General features: G+C 47.7%; 1 protein-coding gene across 1 annotated transcript in view; it reads left to right on the top strand.

Annotated features, from left to right (window-relative positions):
- Positions 1–4,782: 4,782 nt before the first annotated feature.
- Positions 4,783–22,301, top strand: part of DNMBP (dynamin binding protein) — a 102,501-nt gene continuing 84,982 nt past the window's right edge. The window contains exon 1 of the mRNA XM_058671219.1: positions 4,783–4,939. The gene's annotated coding sequence lies outside the window, so the exon portion shown is untranslated. The remainder of the gene's footprint in view (positions 4,940–22,301) is intronic.

Raw genomic sequence — 22,301 nt, 5'->3', positions numbered from 1 at the left:
TAAAACCATCCATGGGAAGATTTTAGAAACAGTTGGGTCCAGATGTCAGACTATGTGGTCTAGAATCACCACGTCTTGATTTCACTGTCTTCGTGATGAACTCAGCTTCACATAATCTCTCCCCAAGAGAATAGGAAATGACCAACAGGTCCTTCAAACTCATATCCTACCAGCTGAACAACAAATTGTTGATTCTTTCTTTTTTAAAAGATTTATTTATTTTTATTACAAAGTCATATACAGAAAGGAGGAGAGACAGAGAGGAAGATCTTGCGTCCGATGATTCACTCCCCAAGTGACCGCAATGGCCGTTTCAGTGCCGATCTGAAGCCAGGAACCAGGAACCTCTTCTGGGTCTCCCACACGGGTACAGGGTCCCAATGCATTGGGCCATCCTCGACTGCTTTCCTAGGCCACAAACAGGGGGCTGGATGGGAAGTGGAGCTGCCGGGATTAGAACCAGCGCCCATATGGGATCCCAGGGCGTTCAAGGCGAGGACTTTAGCCACTAGGCCACACCACCAGGCCCAAATTGTTGATTTGGCCGACTCTCAGTACACAGATTCAGCTATGTCCCTAAAACCAGCAGAGTGTCTCTGGTCAGTTATGGGCCACATTCCCACAGTGGGACGAAGGAAGGGAAAGGAACATAAAGAAGTAGTTCCTTTTAAAAACATTGAAATGCTATGACCACATAAAAGCAACAAAAGGGCAGTATAATTTTTTTCAAGATTTACCTTTTTTTTATTGGAAAGTCTGATTTTTTACAGAGAGGAGAGACAGAGATAAAGATCTTCCACCTGCAAGGCAAGGACCTTAGCCACTAGGCTACTGCGCTAGGGCTACGGTATTATAATTTTAATGAATGTAAGCACTATTTTTCTTTTCAGATTTACTTTTTGGGCATGGTGCGGTAGCCTGGTGGCTACAATCCTCACATTGCAACTGCTGGAATCCCATTTGGGTGCCAGTTCATATCTTGGCTGCTCCACTTCCCATCCAGCACACTGCTTGTGGCCTGGGAAAGCAATTGAGGACAGCCTAATGCTTTGAGACCCTGAACCCACATGGGAGACCCTGAGGAAGCTCCTGGCTCCTGGCTTTGGATTGGCTCAGCTCTGAACATTACAGCCACATTACAGATAGAGAGATCTTCCTTCTGGTTCACTCCCCAAATGGTCACAACAGGTACAGAGGCCCAAGTCCTTGAGCCATCCTCCACTGCTCCACTGCTTTCCCAGGTCATAAGCAGGGAGATGGACGGGAAGTAGAGCAGCCAGGACATAAGCCGGCACCCATATGAGATGCCAGGTTTAGTAGAAGGAGGAATAGCCTGTTGTCCACAGTGCCAACCCCAATAAGTATTATTTAAATTTAATTGTTTTTCTTTTATTCAAGCAAGCCTGATAATTAAGCAAACATTGATTAGAAATATATGTGTGCCAGGCACTTTGCGTGACAATAGACGCACAAAGATGAGTTCCAAAAATGGAAGCCAGGTGGGTTAAAATAATGTATCCTTTGGGGGCAGGCATTTGGCAGCACGGTTGAGAAGGACAGAGTGATCTGCCATCCTCTGGATCCTCTGGTTCGTTGGTAAAAGCCAGGAGCCTGGAACTCCATGTGGGTCTCCCACGTGAGTGCAGGGACCCAGGCACTTGGCTTGGCCATCTTCGACTGCTCTCCCAGGTGCATCTGCAAGGAGCTGGATCAGAAGTGGAGCACCTGGGACTTAAACTGGTGCCCATATTTGATGCTGGTATCGTAGGCTGCAGCTTTATCTGCTACGCCACAATGCTGGCACCAGCATCTGTTTGTCTTCCAATCTCCTCGTGCTCACCCTTGTGCTTCCTTTCTGTTTCTGAATTTTACCGAATTGCTTTCCTCTTCAAGGCCTTGCACCTGCATCCCTCCTGCCTGACACAAACTTCCTGGATTTTCCCCCTGATTCTTCCTCGGGTCTTGGAGGGTGTTTCTGTAATTACCTCCAGCCTCAGAGAAGTCTCACCCTGACTTACACAGCCTAAGGATCCTCTTCCTAGCCATAGGAACACAGAGTGTGTGTTGAGCAATCTTTTTTTTCAGTTCTCCAAGGGATTGCATACAGCTTGTACAATTCCTGCTGCATAGCCGAGAAGGAAGGAACTCCTTACACGCAATGAATGCCTAAGGCATTAGGGCTGAATTCTCTTAAGTCTGACCTGTCATGGCACCTGGCATTGCTCTTTCCTGGCACTCAACACACCCTGTGATTATGTGGCTTATCATTTGTTTATCTACCTGCTGTCTGTGTTGCTACTCCAGAATGGGAGCTCCCAGGGCAGGGAGCTTATTGTTGACTTAGGCGGAATCTCAAACACCTGACCCAACAGCGACCGCATAACCAAAGCACAGTCCATTGTTGCTGGTGCCTGAAAGGATATTAATTTGTTTTGGGGCTGGGAACCTTTATAGTGCCAGAGTAGGGGTCTTATACTTCAGGGTGCCCCCTGAAGAACCTACCCACCCTTGGGGGGTGGGCGTTGTGACCTAGCGGGTTAAGCTACCTGGGACAGCAGCATTTCCTTTGAGTGCAGGTTCCACTCCCAGTTGTTCTGCTTCCCATCCAGCTCCCTGCTGCTGTGCCTGGAAAGCAGCGGATGATGGCCCAAGTGCTTTGAGTCCTGGCACCCACATGGCAGACCTGGATGGAATTCCAGGCTCCTCACTTCAGCCCATATTTAGGCTCTTTGGGGCATGAGCCAATAAATCGAAGATCCTTCTTTCTATCTTTCTCTTTCTGTTTCAAGTGTGTGTGTGTGTGTGTGTGTGTGTGTATTTAAACTCTCACCCACTTCTGACCATCAAAATTCAGTAATGGGATCATTCTGAAATTGTCTCTCAGGTGAAAGGAAAAAAATTCCAGTTTGGGTTTGATGGCTGTTAAGACATCCCAATTTTTTCATTTTCAAAATGGCACGATTAATTTTTACCTTCTCTTGGTTTCTTATGATGTATCTGACTCCAAAAAACAATAGAAAAGAACACCCACAGAAAGCCAAATGAAGTTAACTTTAGAGTAAGTTTTCTGCTCTTATTTTTGATGTACCTGGGAAAGCAGTGGAAGATGATCCAAGTCCTTGGACCCCTGCATCCACATGGAAGACCTGGATGAAACTCCTGGCCTTGAAGAGGAAGGAAGGAAACCCACTTCAGACCTCCTGCCCACCCAAGGGTGGTCCTGGACATCACAAGGAAGCAGAAAGCAGTGCGCTACTCCTCCTAAGCCCAGAGTGATGCGCTGCCGGCGAAGCTGCTACCAGAACTCGGCATTCTGTGCCTCACCTCCCTGTCAGGCTAAGTGCCTTCCCCTGGTCTCTCACTGGTTCAGAAAGCTGGGAGGTACAGCGTAGCACCCACAGGCACTTAGAGTGGGGCAAGGCCTTACAGAAGAGTGCACCCAGACCTGGGCAGACATGAGAAAGGACTTGTGAGGGCGCTTTGCACTGGCACCAGGAACTCAGCAAACAAGAGCCCTCTGTTTACTGAGTCCACACAGAGGTACAAAACAACAACAACAACGTGTAGAATGCTTCCCAAGCAGCCTGCTCCTGGTGAAACAGTCAAACCCATCGGAAGGGTGGGAGAGGCAACAGCTTCTTGCTAGTCTCCTTCCCAATTAGAAACCTAGAGCGGCGGGTTCAGCATCTGGGCAGAATCAGAGTGCAGGGACGAAACCCACCCCGGGCCGGATGGTCAGCAAGCTCAGCAGTTCACCTACTGTGGGCCTCTGCCATTCCATCCACCCTGCTGCTGCGCCCTGACATCACGGCTGGGCTAGGCCTGGATGAAAACACAGCATGAAGCCCTTTGTAACGATGCTGCTCATGCAGATGAGCCTTAGGAACACAGTACTGGGTGCAAGAAGTCAGCCCCAAAGGGCCCGTATCGTATGCTCCCCTTCCCCAGGAGGTACCCAGAAAAGTCAAATTCCCAGAGATAGAAGAGCTGGGTATTGCAGTGGCCAGGAGTTAGGGGCTGAGGTGGCCAGAGTTTGAGTTTGGGAAGAGGAATCCTTTTGGGGACACAGAGGGTGCTGGTGAGGAGCCAGGCCAGGACACCTACCGCTCCTGGAGCCGCTTGTTTGAAAACTGGCTCCAGTGGTAATGCGTGTGTTCCGCCCTACAGAAAAAGGCAAAGGAAGACAGAACCCAGGAGGCTTGGGAGCCGTCCTGTGTTGTGGGACTGACCGGCTTTCTGCGGGATTTCCCAGGCCTCAAGTTTCAGCGACTCAGGACGCGGCCAGGCAGGGTGACTCTGGTCTGGGATTGACGAAGTGAGAGGATGAGAGAGAGAGGGCTTCTCTCAGATCTGCTCGGGTCTAGCATTTTGTCATACCCTGCTTTTCAGGTCCTGAGAGACTTTCCTCAGGGAAAACAAAACAAAACAACAACAACAACAACATCATCAAAAACCGGTCACCGACGATACGGACAGGAATGGACATTTTTCTGAGCGGGAGGGCGGGATCGAGCGTGAAGGAACAGCAAGGGCGGAAAGAAACAGGCTCCCAGCCGGAGCTGTACCGAGGCCGGCCCGGGACCACGGCCGGCAGGGCCCAGTGCCTCAGTTTCCCGCGGAGAGGCTCTCAGCGCCGCCCCGCTGACGTCGCTGGGCGGACGGCAACGGCGAGCGGCCGCCAGGGGGCGCTCCCGGGGGCCGGGCGCCCCGGGAGTGGGTGGGCGCGCGGGCGGGCGGGCAGCGCGGCGCTCCCGGGGGCCGTGCGGGCCGAGGCGGCCGAGGCGGAAGCCCGGGGCGGGAGGCGGGAGGCGGGGCGGCGCGCTGAGTCACACGGGATCGACCCGCCCGCCGCTGGCCGGGGCAGAGGTGACAGCGGGCCCGGGCCGGGCGGCTGCCACAGCCCGCCGCGCCGAGGGGACCGCCGGGCAGCGGAGAGCAGGTCAGGAGCCGGGGCCGGGCGGGAAGCCGGAGTCGCCGTCCCGGGGCCGTGCACGCGGGGCAGCCCCCTCGAAGGGACGCGCCGAGCGCCCTGGCCTGCGCGCCGGCCCGGCCCGGAGCTCTCAAGGAGCCGTGGGCGCCGCCGGGGCCGGTCGCTGGGCGCTCGGGCTCGGCCAGGGCGCGCCGCGTGAGCCCCGGGGGGTGCGGGAGACAGCGAGAGGGAAGCGGGAGTGAGGCAAGCGCTGTGCGATGGTGCACCGCTCTGCCCCTCTGGCGATGGGGCGGAATTCGAGAGTTTGAAAAGGAAATCAGCGACAGCCTTCATGTCACCCATGCACGAGCTTGGCGTCTGAGTCGGGTTGGGAGTGCGTGAGACAGGGATGCCTGGCTTCCCAAGAGCACTGGAGTTGCAGGCGCAGCTGTGCCCGCCGTGGAGTTTTCTAGTTAACTCGCGGACACCTGTGTTTGTGCAGCGCGGCCTCACGTCCGTCGGGCATCTGTGTCCCAAAGGATAAAGACACCTTCAGTTGAATACAGGAATGTGGGAGTCGCCCACAGGACAGACTGTGGTGTAGAGTGGGAGCCGCGACAAATGCTTGGCGCGCGGTGAGGTCGATTTTAAATGCAAAGTCAAAAGCCTAACTAAGGAAAAGACGATCTCCTCCTTTGCACTCTGTCGCCCTGAATGCCCAGGAGTGGAAGTAGAGGTTCTCGACATGGACGTTATTCGGAAATATGGGCGTATTGACTTTGGGTCCACTGCCCAGTAGGGTGGGCTCCTTGTGCTGACACGTTCTTGTCCTAATTGGGGATGCCGTGCCTTGTGGCAGGCTGGTGGAAACACCCGCATTTAGGGCTCCAGTTGTTGACATTGCTGAGTTACAGGGAGTGGGCAGTTCTGCCCGTGCTGAAGTCCTGGGGAACGCATAGGCACGTTTGTCAGTGGGTGCTTGTTGATTGCTGTCCCAGCTTGAACAGACTCCAGGTGATGAACAAGCTAGCTCATTCCTCTGCATCCATTTGCTCTAAAATATTGAGTTAAAGGATCTCTAAGGCTCATGTCTGAAGTTCTGTGAGGTTGTATGTTAATGTGAAACACGTGTCACTCATTGGGATGACGACAACAGCAAAAAACAATACGTTCTGAGAAAAAAGGTTAGGGCCTCGCATTGTGGCCTAGCACGTTAAGCTGCTGTCTGTGATGCTAGAATCCTGTATGGGCACAAGTTCAAGTTCTGGCTGCCCCACTTCCCATCTAGTTCCCTGATAATGCACCTGGGAAAGCAACAGAAATGTCCCAAGTGCTTGGGTGCCTGAACCTGTGTGGGAGACCCATATGCAGCTCCTGGCCTCAGCCTCCTACAGCTTTGGCTGTTGTGGTAATTTGGGGAGTGAACTTTAGTGGCTGGAAAGTCTCTGTATCTCTCTCCAACTCTTTCAAATAAATAAATCTTTAAGAAAAAGAAAAAAAATGTTTTTAAAGGCTAGAGAACATAATTGCATGTTTGTTATGCATACCGAGTCCTCAAATTCATGGTTATCCCCAGCTCTCCTGGTCATTCCATCTGTGTTGGGGTGAAATAAGTGAGAGGTGATTTTTCAAATATAGATACTTCGGTGTTAAGGTCACTTCGGTTTGGAGGCTGGAGTGGAATGCTTCCTGCGTGCTGGAGGACAGCGAGCGTCCAGCCTGGGAATCTGGCCGGGTATCTGTGCAGAACTGTGGATAGCTTTTGCAGTGAGCTAAGAACATTCTGACTCAGAAGATGCGATAAGAGGACTTTCTCGCGGCGTTCAGATTGTGTGTTCTGTTGCCTGAGGTACAGCAGGCATCTTTACTGGCACTGCCCAGATGTGTGCAGCCTCTGCCTTGCAGGTGGCTCCTTCTTTGTGTGCCCCTCCTACCCGCAACGTTCCTCTTCTCACCCTACTGTCTTGGAGTGAGAGAGAGAGAGACATTGAGAAAGGCCTTCCATCCACTGGTCACAGTGATGGCCAGTGGGTGAAGCTGAAGCCAGGAGGCTGGAATGCGATCTGGTTCTCTCGTGGGTGGCAGGAGTCTAAGTCCTTGGTCCACTCTCTGCTGCCTTCCAAGTGCATTAGTGGGAAGCTGGATTGGAAACAGAATAGCTGGGACTCGAACCTGCACTCATTTGAAATACCAGTGTTGGTCCTGCCTTTTGTTTTAGACAGTGGGAGAAGTCATTTTTTTTCTTTTTCCTTTGTAAATTATTTTGATTTGAAAGGCAGATTTACGGAGAGAAGGAGAGACAGAGAGAAAGATCTTCTGTCCACCGGTTCACTCTCCAAATGGCTACAACAGCTGGAACTGAGCTGAAACTTCTTCCTGGTCTCTCATAAGGTTGCAGGGTCCCAAGGCTTTAGGTTGTCCTCTGCTGCTTCCGCGGGCCACAAGTAGGGGGATGGATCGGAAGTGGAGCAGGTGGGACACAAATTGGTACCCAAATGGCATGGCAGTGCTTATAGGTGGCCCAAGAGATCATCGTTCTTGAGTCACCAGGATGTCCTATAATAAGGGTAGGCGGTCACTGAGGGAGGAGCACAGTGACACTCCTCGAGGCTCTGGTTCTGGAAGGGGTCAGTGGTGCAGGGTTCGACTTCTCTGTGCTTGGAGACCACAGAAGAGGCCACCAGAGGGAGGAGCTGGCCTACCTGTGGCCCAGAAGGCTGCCCTTTCAGCAGCCCACCTGTCAATCATGTGCTTGTGATTCCCACCCCCTGAGTCATTTTATCTGTGTTGGGCTAAAGGAAACAAAACGGGATATTCCAAAATACAAACAGTCCAGTATTGTTAAATTTATTTGAGGGACTGTTTTTGAATGATTAAAACAGTTAAAATAGCGTGCCAATGGGGACTGACCTACCTCCTACCAGGAACAGGGCCTGACTCACTGTCTAGATTTTTTTCGTCTGTGGATTTTGAAGTCTGCAAGTTACCTAGCAGGTGGCATTAATTGCAATTGCCTGCTCTCCTGCTGGAGCACGGGTGGGGAGTGTGCAGCCTCCGGGCTGTATAAGGCTTCCCAAGTTGTTAAGTCTGGCCCTGCCGAGGCGTCCACAGGTGGGACTTGAGATTCGGTAGACGTACAGCAGGGTAATTGTTAAGTGCGTAATTTCGTGTGGCCCTGGGCAAAAAAAGGTTCCCCAGCCCATTTTTAAAATTCATACAGATATTTCTCAAACACATCACAACCTCAGCTCAGTCCATATGAAATGGCTTTATATTGTGTCCAGCTCAGGAAGGCATCTAAGTTTTCAAGATTGGATGACTTAATCCTGCAGGTTAAAATCTAATTATGCAATTCTTGTGCCTGGAAAGGAAGCGTGGGCCAGAGCTGGAGCCATAAAATCAGATCACAGAACAACTCTTTAATGAAAAAGCCATTGGACAAACCGAGGTGTTAACTTTTGGTTAGGTGCTTTGTGCTTGAAGCTATAAAAGGCAGCATGGGAGGGAAAATAGACAAGTTACTAAGGTGTCTGACTAAAGTCATGCTTGGCGTAGCAGCAGGGATGCAATCTGAGAAATGCGTGTTGAGGCAACTCCATCTTTGTATGGACGTGACAGAGAACTTACAGAAATTAATGCTACCATGACCTCATTGGTGACATAATCTGTGGCACCACCATTGTATCATGCACTCGGCCTATCATTAACCGAAATGTCATCATATGGCACATGGCTGTATGGCATTATGATTTGTCAGGTTTTTTTTTTTTTTAAATTTCTTTATTTGAAAGGAAAAGGAGAGAGGCAGCTTTTTCCTCCCATCTGCTGGTTCATGCCCCAAATGCCTGCATTTACCAGGACTTGGCCAAGCTGCAACTGGGAGCCAGGAACTCCATCTGCGTCTCCCGCCTTAGTGACAGGAACCCAGCTAACTGAAGGCATCACCTGCTGCCTTCAAGAGTGTACATTAACAGGAAGCTGGGCTCACAACGAGCAGAGCCAGGACTCAAACCCAGGCCCCCCCTGTGGGGATGGAGGCCTCCCACGTGTGTCAGATGCCCGACCTGCTCTTTCCTTCCGACTGTAACATGTGCCCACTGAGACTGAATGAGCATGGCAGAGTGTACAGTTCATTGTGTTGGGAGTCTAAAGTCTGAAACATGGATGGAGTTCTGACTTGTTCATTCATACCGCAAAACTTCACGAGCACTGTTGTATGTCTGGCATGGTTACTGGTGCTGGGATACTGCTGTGAGCAGAGCAAAAGCCCTGTGGGGCTGACATCCTGGTGGTGGTTGCTCTTTCTCTGTTGCCTGCAAGTCACCCCACCACCATCCAACCACCATCTGACACACTTGGGAGGCCACCATCCCCACATGGAGGGCTTGGGTTTGAGTGCCAGGACTCAAACAGCTCAGATGATTGCAGTGCTATGGTAGATGTTAAAGCTGTAGGAGCTGGGAAGTGAGTGAATGATGAAAGCGTGTGTATGCGTGTGCACGTGCCTGCGTGCACACAGTTGACTCTGTACAGTGGTCAGGGAAGGCCAGCAGGATCCCTTTTGACCTGAGGCTTGAGGAGTGAATTCCACACCCTGAGGTAAGAACATGTTTCACCTTTGTGAGGGGTAGCAAGGCATTGGTGGCCAGACAGCAGAAAGTAGGTGAGGGAAAGCTGCTGTGGATATGGGGCTGTGGGAGCAAGGAGGTGGCGGCCCTTGTAAACATGCTGGCTGTGGCGGAGTGAGGGAGCAGTCATTAAAGAGGCTCAAGGTGGCTGGCCTGTGGAAAGGGTTCAGCACAGACAGGGTAGGGGTGAGGGGACACGGAGGGATGAGGGAGACCCTTCTATTCAGGCTAGTGGTGTGACACCCCCCCCCCCAGACAGTGATCTCTGGGCGCTGCTTTCCTCATCTGTAGAATAGCTGGGGCCCCTAGAGCTCAAGAATGTCAGGATTCCAGGCATCTGGAATATTTCTCCATGGAGGCAAGAGGGTTGCGTAGGAAGAGATTCCAAGAGTAAACAGCTTCACATGGCCTGAGAACGTGCCACCGGCCCACCTAGAGTGAGGTCTCCCTGTGTCCAGGAGCCCTCCAGGTCCTCCCCACAAGCCAGCAGGTGGAGGACAAGCATGCCGTGTAGTGCGTGAAGACCCCCTGCCCACTGGCTGTCCCGCCTTGCTGGTGTCCGAGGCCTGAGTCTTCCCTTCCCACTTGAACGGGGTGAAAGCTGTTGTTCATCAGCAGAGTTGGCAGCCAGAGTGGCTTTTGTTGTTGGGAAAACTGGGATCTTTGGGGAAGGAAATAATTATCATTTTGTATTTATCATAGGTCATTTGAATCCTTCTCTTGTAACGCGTAAGGAATCTCAAAGATTCTAATTCCCTGTTTCATTGGTCTTTCTCTTATACTCATGCCAACATGCTTTTTTTAAAAAGATTTATTTTATTTTTATTACAAAGTCAGATATACAGAGAGGAGGAGAGACAGAGAGGAAGATCTTCCATCTGATGATTCACTCCCCAAGTGAGCCGCAACGGCCAGTGCTGCGCCGATCCGAAGCCAGAAACCTGGAACCTCTTCCAGGTCTCCCACGCAGGTGCAGGGTCCCAAAGCATTGGGCCGTCCTCAACTGCTTTCCCAGGCCACAAGCAGGGAGCTGGATGGGAAGTGGAGCTGCCGGAATTAGAACCGGCGCCCATATGGGATCCCGGGGCTTTCAAGGCGAGGACTTTAGCCACTAGGCCACACCGCCAGGCTTAACGTGTTTCTTTTGATCTGAATAGGATCTGGGCATGTGTTTTAATGTGTGATGCTGCCATTCATTTCGCTGCTGCCTTTTTATTTGTTTGTTTGTTTGGAGTGCTGTTTTAAGCTCCATCCCTTTAGTTGCCAGTCTGTCTCAGCCTTTCCTTACGAGTGCCATGCTAGACCTGTGCTGTGTTCAGGCACCACCGTTTTGTCTCTCTGCCTCTGTGTGGTTACGGATTCCCTGGTGGTCATTACTCCCAACATCACACATGTTGGCTGGGAACACTTTCATGCAAACCCACAGCTGGGAAGTGTGTCTGTGGGATGGGTGCTCAGAAAGAACTGTTGGGATGTCTGAGTTGGGGTAAATAGTGCTGGAATTCTCTCCAATGGCTGTATCTCCTGGCCCTGCAGAGGGGTTCTCCTGTCCCATCAACATTCAGCTCTCCACTTGTCTGTGCAACCTTGTCTTACTTTGTCCCATTGTGATTATTTAGAAATTTGAGCATCTTCATCTTGGCTATTTTCAGTGAAGTGGATATCTGGTTGGTTGTTGGCGTTGATGTGCAGAAATAATTTTCTGATTTTGATTTCTCCCCCTTCGCACATTTGGCTTTGCATATATCTTGTTGGTTGTTCATCTGGTAATTTTGTTTTTGCTAACTTTTGATTAAGAAAAATTTTTATTTATTTATTTATTTTTTTAAAGATTTATTTTATTTTCATTACAAAGTCAGATATACTGAGAGGAGGAGAGATAGAGAGGAAGTGGAGCTGCCAGGACCAGAGCCAGCAGCCATATGGGATCAAGGCGAGGACCTTAGCCACCAGGCCACGCTGCCGAGCCCGAAAATTTTTTATTTTGATACAGTGGAGCAGTTGAGTTCTTTGACTTGTGCGTTACACCCTGGGAGTTGTGTTTCAGAAGCTCTTCCTGATCCCTGGGTTGTGTCTGTGGCTTTGATCTGTCGAGAAACCTCACTGGCCTGAGGTGTGACTTCACGATCCAGACCCATTCTTCTCCGTTTAATGAGAAAATTTTTAAAGATTTATTTATTTGAAAGGCAAAGCAACAGAAAGAGCAAAAGAGAATAAGAGAGACAAAGAAGGGAGAGCGAGATAGACACCCTGTTGCTCACAATAGCCGGGCAGAATTCAGGATCCAGGAACTCACCCAGATCTCCCACATGGGAGAGGTGCCAGGGGTCCATGTATTGGCGCCATCTTCCATTGCTTTCCCAGGCACATTATCAGGGAGCTGGATTGGAAATGGAGCGCATGAGGTTGCAGCTGTCCTACATGGAATGCTGGCATTGAGAGCGGCAGCTTACCCTACTGTGTCATAATGCTGGTCCTAATGAGTTATTTTTGTCTAATAGCATCTCAAAAAAAAAAAAATCCATGCTTTCCTTCATTGACTGTGGCAGCCTCTTATGTGCATTTTTACAAACATACTAGTCTGTCTCTAAACCACTATTTTGTTCCATTAGTCAGAACAGTTCTTACTCTTTTTTTTAATGGCTCTGGTTTTATGATAGTGACTTTATAGTATGCTGTAATAATTGCCACAGAAGGTCTTTGATTTTAAAATTTGCTTTGTTCTACCTCAACCAAATTTTATTTTTTGATGTAAAAGTTGGCATGTGTACATCAAGTTGCTCCAAATTTGTTATTGAAGAGTGTTTATTGGGATTTATTGAATTTATAAATACTTGTGGGGAGGCTTCACATCTTTGTAATGGTGGTATGTTTTCTCTAAGAGTATGCAGTGTGTCTTTCCACTTATTCATCTACTTTTCTTAGCATTTTGTAAAATTTAGAAATAATTTGAAGCTGGCAGGAGAGTTCCAAGATTAGTACAAAGAGGTCCTGTATCTCCCTTACTCCAAGTCTCTGAATGTTAGCATTTTGCCATATTTGCTTTATTAGTTCCTGTCCACAGTTCTCTCCGTCTTCTTTTCTGTAACTCCACCAAGTTAGTTGTAGACATCGTACCGTTTTAAAAAAAACTCTAAATACTAAAACAGTTCATAGTGAAGTCCCTTAAAGTTTTCTCCATAAAAGTTAAAGAGAGTATTCTTGGTTAGATTCGTTTGTAAATATTTCATCTTTTTTTGTTGTTATGGTGAATCATCTTTTTTTTCCTTTTAAAATTTATTTGAAAGACACAGAGGGAGAAGGAGAGAGAGGGAGAAAGAGAGAAAGAGACGGAAGAAATGTACACACCTAGAGACAGAAAGACAATTCTCAGACATACACCAGTTTACTCCCCAGAAGTGTGCAACAGCTGGCCCTGAAGCCAGGAGCCAGGGACTTCATCCCGATCTCTAGTGTAGGTGGCAGGAACCCAGTTCCCTGAGCCGCTGCTGTGCCTTGGGGAATGTGCATAGCAGCATGCTGCTGCCAGCAGTAGAGCAGGTTTCAAACCCAGGCATTCTCATATAGGATGAGGGTACGTTATCTGCTGGGCTAATGCCCATTCTCACATATTTCTTTTTACTGGTATCATCTAGTTGGTTATTGGTAGTTTGGGAAAAATGATACTGATTATTACAAGCCAATCTTACATGCAACAGCCTTGTTTCCCTATCTTAATCAAATATCTGTTGATGTTTGTTTTTTTTTTTCAAAGATTTATTTATTTTTATTGGAAAGGCGGATGGATATACAGAGAGGAGGAGAGACAGAGAAGAAGATCTTCTGTCTGATGGTTCACTCCCCAAGCAGCTGCAACAGCTGGAGCTGAGCCAGTCCAAAGCCAGGAGCTTCCTCCTGGTCTGCCATGTGGGTGCAGGGTCCCAAAGCATTGGGTTGTCCTTGACTGCATTCCCAGGCCACAGGCAGGGAGCTGGATGGGAAGTGGAGCTGCAAGGATTAAAACCGGTGCCTATATGGGATCCTGGTGCATTCAAGGTGAGGACTTTAGCTGCTATGCTATTGTGCCAGGCCCGATGTTTGTTCTTTTTCTGCATAGTTAATCATACCCTTTGTAAATGGAGGCAGTTTTGTTGCTGCTTTCCCATCCTTTATTTCTTCTTTCATTTTTTCTCACTACATGGGCCAAGTCTTCATGTTGGAACAGTTGCTAAGATGGTGGGCGTATTTGTCTTATACCCTTCGGGAGAGTGAGTCTGAGGCTTCCCATTTTCTTTCATGCTTACTTTAGGTTTCATATGGTAGCATTTACTAAGAGAAGTTGTCTCCTTCCATTTCTGGGTTCTCCAGAGCTCCCATCAGATGTGGGGCCCCAGTAGCCTTTTCACGATTTGTGTTCCAGGTGACAGTGACATCCAGAATATGGTGAACATCCCAAGGCCCAATATAAACTGATTTCATGATCAGGTCAGCCTTTTCCTCTTGCTATGAAGAGTCTAGTCTAAATACCTGGTATGAAGAATGAGAGAAAGAGCTCTGTTTAGCATCCCATCTGGAACCGTCAGCGTGACTAAGTATAAGATGTGTAAGATTACAGTGTCCATGCTTTGTGGATCAAGCTGTAGTCCAGGAATAAATCTTAAGTTCATCTCAAGAAAACATGCATTAATGCAGTAGGTAGGGGCATAGGTCACTCCTCAGTAGCAGTGACTTCGGAAGTGGCAGATAAATTATTTTTATGCCTGTTTCTTCCCTTTTTTTTCTTCTTTATAAATTAGCTATTTTTTTTCCTAATCAAACCACTTTGTTGTAGAAAATTTAGCAAAATGTAAAAAAGCAAATCTATGATCCCACCTTTTGGCACCAATCTTTGCTAAGATACTAGTTATTTCCCTCTTTCTGGTCTTTTTTTTTTTTTTTTTTTTTTTTTTTTTTTGGTGCAGGTGGGTGGTGGGAGAGGGAGGCAAACTTACTTTCATTTTTCAGAAAACGAAATAGAATGATGAAAATGCTAATTTATTTTCTTTTGACTCTGAAATAAAACCCAACGCTAACGTTTCAGCTCTGTTCAGCTTTTGCCAGTGTGGTGAGTGTGGAGGTCCTGGGGTAATAAATCACAGGAAATGACAAAATTCCCCAGTTCACATCCCTATGCCAGTGGTAGGTTCGGCAGAGAACTAGCAGCCCTCTCCCTCTCATCCCTTTAAGCTGCTCTAGTTTTTCATTGTGGTATAACACATGTTACTTTCTCTAATGCTGTTCTCTGCCTTCCCTAGCTCTCAGAAGTTCTGCTAGGGGACCTGGCACTATGATGCAATGAGTTAAGCTACCACCTGCCGTTCCAGTGTTCCATGTGAGCACCAGTTTGAGTCCTGCTCCACTTAGGATCCCAGTCCCTGCTGATACGTCAGGGAAAGCGACACAGGACTGCCCCAGTGCTTGGGCCCCTGCATCCACACTGGAGACCCAGTTAAAGCTCCCAGCTTTGGCCTGGCCCAACCTTGGCCATTGTGGCCATTTGGGGGAGTGAACCAGCAGCTGAAAGAGCTCCCTTTCTCTCTTTGTGTCTGCCTTTCAAATAAATAAATATTTAAAAATAAAAAAAAAGGAAGCTCTGTAAAGGGAGGGGTGTTTGTTCACTAGTAACAGCCTGGGCACCTCAGGCATGCTTAGGGCGTAGCGGGCCCTCCACATTTGGGTCTACAGAACACGTCAGCTGGCAGCAGGCAGCACTGTGATGCTCACCTCAGAGCTCACCTCCTTTTACTGTGTGAGTTCAGGGCTCTGTGGACACAGAGCTAATTCCTCTGTGGCCATCGTGTCCCCTTGTAGGTGCTGCCATTCTCCCCAAAGCGGAGTGGGAGTATCAGCGTCGCCGACGGACTGCGGTGGGAGTAGGAAGCGGGAGGGAACGATCCTGCTGACGCACAGGCCATGGGTTCTGGCCCAGCACACTCTCGCCATTGTTTTCATGCGGTGATTATCTTGGGACAAATGAACCTTCACCATCAGCAGAAAAAGTTGCAATGGATGTGCCGAGGTATGCGGAACTCCCCAGCCTCGCGCCCAGGTCCTCCCCTTTCTAGCTGGTTCTTTCATCTCCAGCAGTGCGGAAACTTTTTGGCTTTTCTGTCGTCTCTGAACACTATGTGCTGTGAATGTGGTTCAGGGCTGTTGGGATGAACGTGAGGCCATGTTCACCTGGTCGCTTGCTCCTTGAAGCCAGGCCTTCCACTGTATGAACAGCAATGTTTAAAATGCAAAAAGAAAAAAAAAAAAGCGCCACAACTCCACTGTGGGCTGTGCTTGAGCTGCTGCCTCAGACGTGGTCTACTCTGGAGACCCTTGCTGGCCGCCTCTTTGTGAGCTACTCCTTTCCTTTGTTACTGTGCTGTGGCCGCCCGCATCTCACCCACCAGGGCCTGAGCTCTGCCGCCTGGCCCACATCTGCTCACGTGCATGGATTTGCTTCTGTGTCCTCATTCTCCTTCGCGTTCTTCTTCCTGTTTTTTAATCTGTCATTTAAAAGGCAGGACACATGCATGTACCACACACACACACACACACACACACACACACACACTGTCACTCAACTCTCGTCTGCTGTCCTATTCCCCAAACATCTGCAACAAATAGGTCTGGAGCAAGGTTGAAGCCAAGAACCTGAAAGTCAGTCTGGGTCTCAATGTGAGTGACAAGGCCCCAGATACTCAAGCCATACCATTGTCTTCCAGGGTCTGCATGAGCAGGAAGCCCGAGGCAGGAGTTAGAGGTGGGTATTAAACGCAGGCACTGTTAGAAAGACAGTGGACATATTAACCACTAAGTCAAATGCCTATTCCCTTCTATTTTTCTTTTTGTAAGATTAATTTATTTTGATCAGGTAGGCAGGTCAGATTTACAGAGAGGAAAAACAGAGAGAGAGAGAAAGATCTTCTGTCCACTGGATCACTCCCCAAATGGCCGTAATGGCTGTAGTTGAGCAAATCCAAAGCCAGGAGCCAGGAGCTTCTTTTGTGTCTCCCACGAAAGTACAGGATCCCAAGGCTTTGGGCCATCCTCTATTGCTTTCCCAGGCCATAAGCAAGGAGCTGGATGGGAAGCAGAGCAGCCAGGACACGAACCAGCACCCATGTGGGAGCCTGGCACTTGCAAGGTGAGGATTTAGCCATTGAGCCATTGCATGGGGCCCAACCCCCTTCTATTCTAATTGAATGGGTTTTTTTCTTACAGTAATAATGGCAATAATTATATTAATTGTAAATATTTCTTCTTTACATTTTACTTGGTTTTACTAAGTCAACTCAAGTGAAAGGAAATGTTTATATAACAAGAATAATAAAGTACCAGCAGCAGCTGATAGTAGCCGGTTATCATATTAAATGCATTGTCTCAACACTTTTAAAACCTATGAAGTTGATTGATTTCTTTTTTTTTTTTAAGATTTATTTATTTTTTATTACAAAGTCAGATATACAGAGAGGAGAGACAGGTAGGAAGATCTTCCGTCCGATGGTTCACTCCCCAAGTGAGCTGCAACGGGCTGGTGCTGCGCCGATCCGATGCCGGGAACCAGGAACCTCCTCCAGGTCTCCCACGCGGGTGCAGGGTCCCAAAGCTTTGGGCCGTCCTCGACTGCTTTCCCAGGCCAGAAGCAGGGAGCTGGATGGGAAGTGGAGCTGCTGGGATTAGAACCGGTGCCCATATGGAACCCCGGGGCGTTCAAGGCAAGGACTTTAGCTGCTAGGCCACGCCGCCAGGCCCTGATTGATTTCTATATTCTACCTCTCTGTACCATTTTAAGACCTTCTGGTCCTACTAGATTTTTGTTGCTATTGTTTTTAAGACCTATTTGTTTTGAAAGTGAGGAAGAGAGAGATGGACAGATTTTTCATCCACTGGTTTATTCCCCAGATGTCTGCAATAGCCCCTAGCCAGGAGCCTCTAGCCAGGAGCCCCTAACCTGAAGCCCCTAGCCAGGAGCCTCATCCCAGTCTCTGTCATTCATATGCAGGGACCCAAGCACTCAGGCCATCCTTCGCTGCTTTTCCCAGGTAAATTGGCGGAGAGCTGGATGGAAGTGCAGCAGCTGGGATTTGAACCAGGGCTAGGTTGGGATGCTGGTGTCATAGGTAGCATCTAACCTGCTGTGTTAATGTGTTTCTTAAGTGACTTGGCAGTTAAAATGAAAGTGTTTGCAGTGTATAAGTTGGAGAGACTGGTCATTGTTCTGTAGACTCTTACATTCTGGATTTTTTCAAGATCTTTCTCATGCCCTTTGATCTGTTGGCTCACTTCAGGAAGGTGCCCAGGGACCATTCAAGAGGGGCTTTCCCTCGGAAGAAGGGAAGATCAGGGAAGAAGTAAGGAGGCATTTGATGATTTCTGAGTATGTGGCAGGGTGGTAGTGGAGCCTGAGAAGAGTGCCCAGGCTGTCTTCTCTTAGCCAGTGCCTGTTGCTTTAAGGATTGCTGGGGCTCAGTACTGGAACCTCCCTATTATCCTTTTATCTGCAGAGCTGCTTAACTGGGAATCCCTCGGAGGTCTGGGAGGAGGAGACTCCTGGGGCCCTACCCCCTTGCTTGGCATGGTGTTCTCTTGGACCCTGTGGCACATACTGCCACTACCAGATGCCCACTTGGTCTCACCTGTTCTTTCCGCTGCCAGTATTTAGATGCCATTCAGGGATTATAATTTCTGGACCACTGTAGACATGGAATCTAACTTTTATTTTTCTTTTCATTTGGCTGCCTTGACCTGGTAGTAAACTGATTGATAGTTCTGTGGTGTACTGAGACAATGTCAAAGTAAAAAGCATGAAGATTGTTAAAGCATGATGTTACCCTGGAATGAATTTGTTTAATGATTTGAAGATGACAAGCCTGAAGTGTCTCAATGCCAATTTTTAAATCTGGTTTTAAAGCCAAATGGTTAATTAACCAAAGCTAAAAATTTAGCAGAAAAAGACAGGCAATAAATTTGTTATAATCTTGTTTATGCTTTATAGTGAAGACTGATTGGTTAGTTTAAGTAAGAAATTTGCTTTGTGTAAGAACATTGATAAGATATTGATGAGAATTGTGTTATAGTAATTATGCATTTAGTATAAACCTATGGATCTAATGTGTTAATAGATTCCTTGAAAGTTTGATAACATTAAATTAATGAATTTTCTTACATTGAATGTTACCAGTGTGTTTAAACTTTATTCTTATATTTCACAAATGGGATTCAGACTTGGTCAATATTCTCTTCTTACGACTCCTAATTCTTAAACATTAATTGTTATTTTTAAAAAAATAGTTCTTTGGAAGGCAGAGTTGGAAAGACAGGGGTCTTCCTTTGCTGGTTCACAAAGAGCCAGGACAGCTGGGACTGGACCTGGCTGAAGCCAGGAGCCTGGAACTCTATCTAGTCTCCCTTGTGAGTGGCAGGGGCCCAGCTACTTTGGCCGTCATCTCCTGCTTTCCTGGTTGCATTAGCAGGGAACTAAATCAGAAGTGGAGCAGTTGGGACTCAACTGGCACTCACAGACGATGCTGATGTCACAGGTAGCCATTTGGCATGCTGCACCACAACACTGGCCCCAGAACTTACTTATTGTTTACAGTAAAACATTAATCAAAAGTTTGCTAGCTTACTAATTGTTCTTCTTTGCAAGTGATCAGTGAACAGCACTTCTTGGGCCCGGTGGCATGGCCTAGCAGCTAAAGTCTTCGCCTTGAAAGCCCCGGGATCCCATATGGGCTCCAGTTCTAATTCCAGCTGCTCCACTTCCCATCCAGCTCCCTGCTGTGGCCTGGGGAAGCAGTTGAGGACGGCCCAATGCATTGGGACCCTGCACCCGCGTGGGAGACCCGGAAGAGGTTCCTGGTTCCCGGCTTCGGATCAGCGGGCACTGGCCCGTTGCGGCTCACTTGGGGAGTGAATCATTGGATGGAAGATCTGCCTCTCTGTCTCTCCTCCTCTCTGTATATCTGGCTGTAATAAAATGAATAAATCTTTAAAAAAAAAAATAAGTACTTCTTGTTCATACCTGGTGACATGTGGCAGTAATACCTATGTGTATAAGAGGTAATGAAATTGAAAAGCAGTCTGTAGATGTAATGATATTGTATTATAGTCATGTGTGCTGTAGTGCCGCACTATCCTTTGTCCTTAAGGGAACAAACGCTCTGGTGTGTTTCAGTTCTGCTTTTGAATATGATGCCCTTCCTGTGAGCAGAAGGAAAAACAAATGCCAAGGTATCTGTGCCCTTGCAGAGAGCTGCCATTGTTGTGGGCAGGCTGGAGTTAGAGGGCTGTGGTACGAGGTGCTTGCTACAAGTAGTGAGCGGCGCTGTGTTAATGAGCTTGAAGAAGTAGAAAAGGATGAGATTTTTGTCTTTTTTTTTTTTTTTTTTAAAGATTCATTTGAAAGGCAGAATGACAGAGGGAGAGATCCATTTTCTTTTAATTCCCAAATGCCTGTAACAGTTGGGACTAGATCAGGCTGAAGCCAGGAGCCAAAAACTCCATCTGTGTCTCCCATGTGGGTGGTGGGATCTGAGGGCTTGGGCCATCATCAGCTGCCGTTCCAGGCTTATTAGCAGAAAGCTGGATTGTGGACTGGACTGAAATTGTCACTTTGACGTGGTAAGTGGGCGTCATCCCAAGGGGTAAGTTAGTCCAAATGTGCCACAACACACACCCCAAGATTTTTCTTCCAAAGAGATAATCCTAGCTGCAGTGTTGAATATGGGACCAAACATGAGGCTAGTGGGTCACCTTTTAGGAGTTGCCCCAAAGAACAGGTGGTGCGTCACTGATGGATGCATTTAAAAGGTTTAGCAAACATGGCAATGTTTTTCCTAGAAGTATGGCATATGCTTTAGAAAAGTGAATAAATTCACTTTTATCCCTGGGAGACATTTGGCAAAGGTTTTCTTGGATCCATACGCAGGCATCTCTTTCATAAACTGCTGCCAAGTCTTTGTGGGTTCATGTGAACACATAGCTCTTTGGAGTGGAGTGGGATGTCAATTGCTTTGTCCTTGTGACTAGCAGCCACAGTCACCCCTCCGCCTCAGGACGGTGGCAGTTTTGAGAAGTTGGCTGCACCCAGAACTTGCTGCCTCATCTATATTATTTATATTAGAGTTGGTCTAGGCATAGTCTTCCTCCTCCTCTTCCTCTTGCCATTTGCATTATATATTTTACCCACATTATGTCAGATTGAATCCTCATAACCCCCCCATGAGGTCAAATGTAGTATTTTTCGTTTACAGATGATGAGACTAAGGCTGAGAGAGGCTTAAGTCATTTGCTCGAGGTCACTTAGCTTTACAACCGACGGAGTAGGAATTAGAACAAGTTCTCCGAGGTTGGAGTCTGACCTCTCAACTATCATGTGGGTGGTGGTTATTTGTGATAGTTGTTTTTCTTTAATTTTTTTGTATAGTTTTGCACCATGTATGATTTCTCTTTTGAAATTGATTCTGTTACAAAGCTCCACCCTTCTAGTGTCATTTCCCTTCATCAAGCAGTGTGTTACCTACCTACCCCCCAGCCTGTAGCAAGGATATATAAAAGTAAAAACTATTTACCAGAATGTCCAGTGTGGGAAGAACTTCAGGGCAGAAGTGGGGCTTGAGGGCAGAATAGGGAAGCTCACTGAAGACACAGTATTTACATATGCATTCACTATTTTGCTGATAGTCAGACATCTCTAAAATGGGAGAAACATTCATTTCTAAAACATGAGGCAATTCATGTACCATGAAATTCACATGTGACTGTGAAGCTTTGGGTGTTTTTTCCTCAGCTTAGTGTAGGAATAAGAAGCCAGGAATTGGTTGCAGACAGAGAAGTTGTATTTGCAAAATGAACAAATAAAGGTGGCAAGAAGGAAGGGGAGAGCACCTCCTGGGAGGGATCCGGGACATGGGGTGCCTCTTGAGAGACGCAAAAGGTTTTGGAAAGAATCTTGGGGTTTTAAGGGTTCCCTGATCCCTGCTTGTCTAGGCAGAAGTCTGCAGGGAAATTGTTCCTCATTGGTAGTCTCTCAACCAGTTAGGAAAGCACTGGATAATTCTTGTGCTGCCTACATGAAGATGTGGCCAAGATTTTAGCAGACTTGAACAGTCTTAATTGTTGCTGATTGTGAGACCTTGTCCTCTCCCCTTAAGAAATTCACTAGCCTATATATATATATATTATACATTTATAAAAAACAAATTCATCAGCAGTCACTCCCCATTGCCCTTTCCTGAGATGCTCATTTCCAAAGCCATTAAATAAAATCATAATTGGACAGTACTTATCCACTACTCTCCTCTCTATTTTTTATTTGAAAGGCAGATTTGCAGAGAGAAGAACTAGAGAAGGTCTTCTGTCCCCTTGTTCACTTCCCAAATGGCCATAATGGCCAGAGAAGCCTGAAGCCAGGAGCCAGGGCCTTTTTCTCGGTCTCCCACATGGGTTACAGGGCTCACCAACTAGTTCCCATATGGGATGCTGGTGCTTGCGATTGGGGAATTAGTCAGTTGAACTGTCATGCTACCCCCTCTCTCTTTCAAAACTGTTTATTTACTTAAGAGGCAAATACAGTTCTCATGTACTGGTTTATTTCTCAAATGGCCGTAAAGACTGGGGTTGGGCCAGGCTGACGTGGGGAGTCAGCAATTATCTTTTTTTTTTTTTTTTAAGATTTATTTATTTTATTACAAAGTCAGATATACAGAGAGAAGGAGAGACAGAGAGGAAGATCTTCCGTCCAATGATTCACT

This window comes from Ochotona princeps, chromosome 13, assembly GCF_030435755.1.
Source record: "Ochotona princeps isolate mOchPri1 chromosome 13, mOchPri1.hap1, whole genome shotgun sequence".
Lineage (NCBI taxonomy): Eukaryota > Metazoa > Chordata > Mammalia > Lagomorpha > Ochotonidae > Ochotona > Ochotona princeps.
The sequence above is the reverse complement of the archived record's forward strand: the minus strand, read 5'-3'. Positions and strand labels throughout refer to the sequence as shown.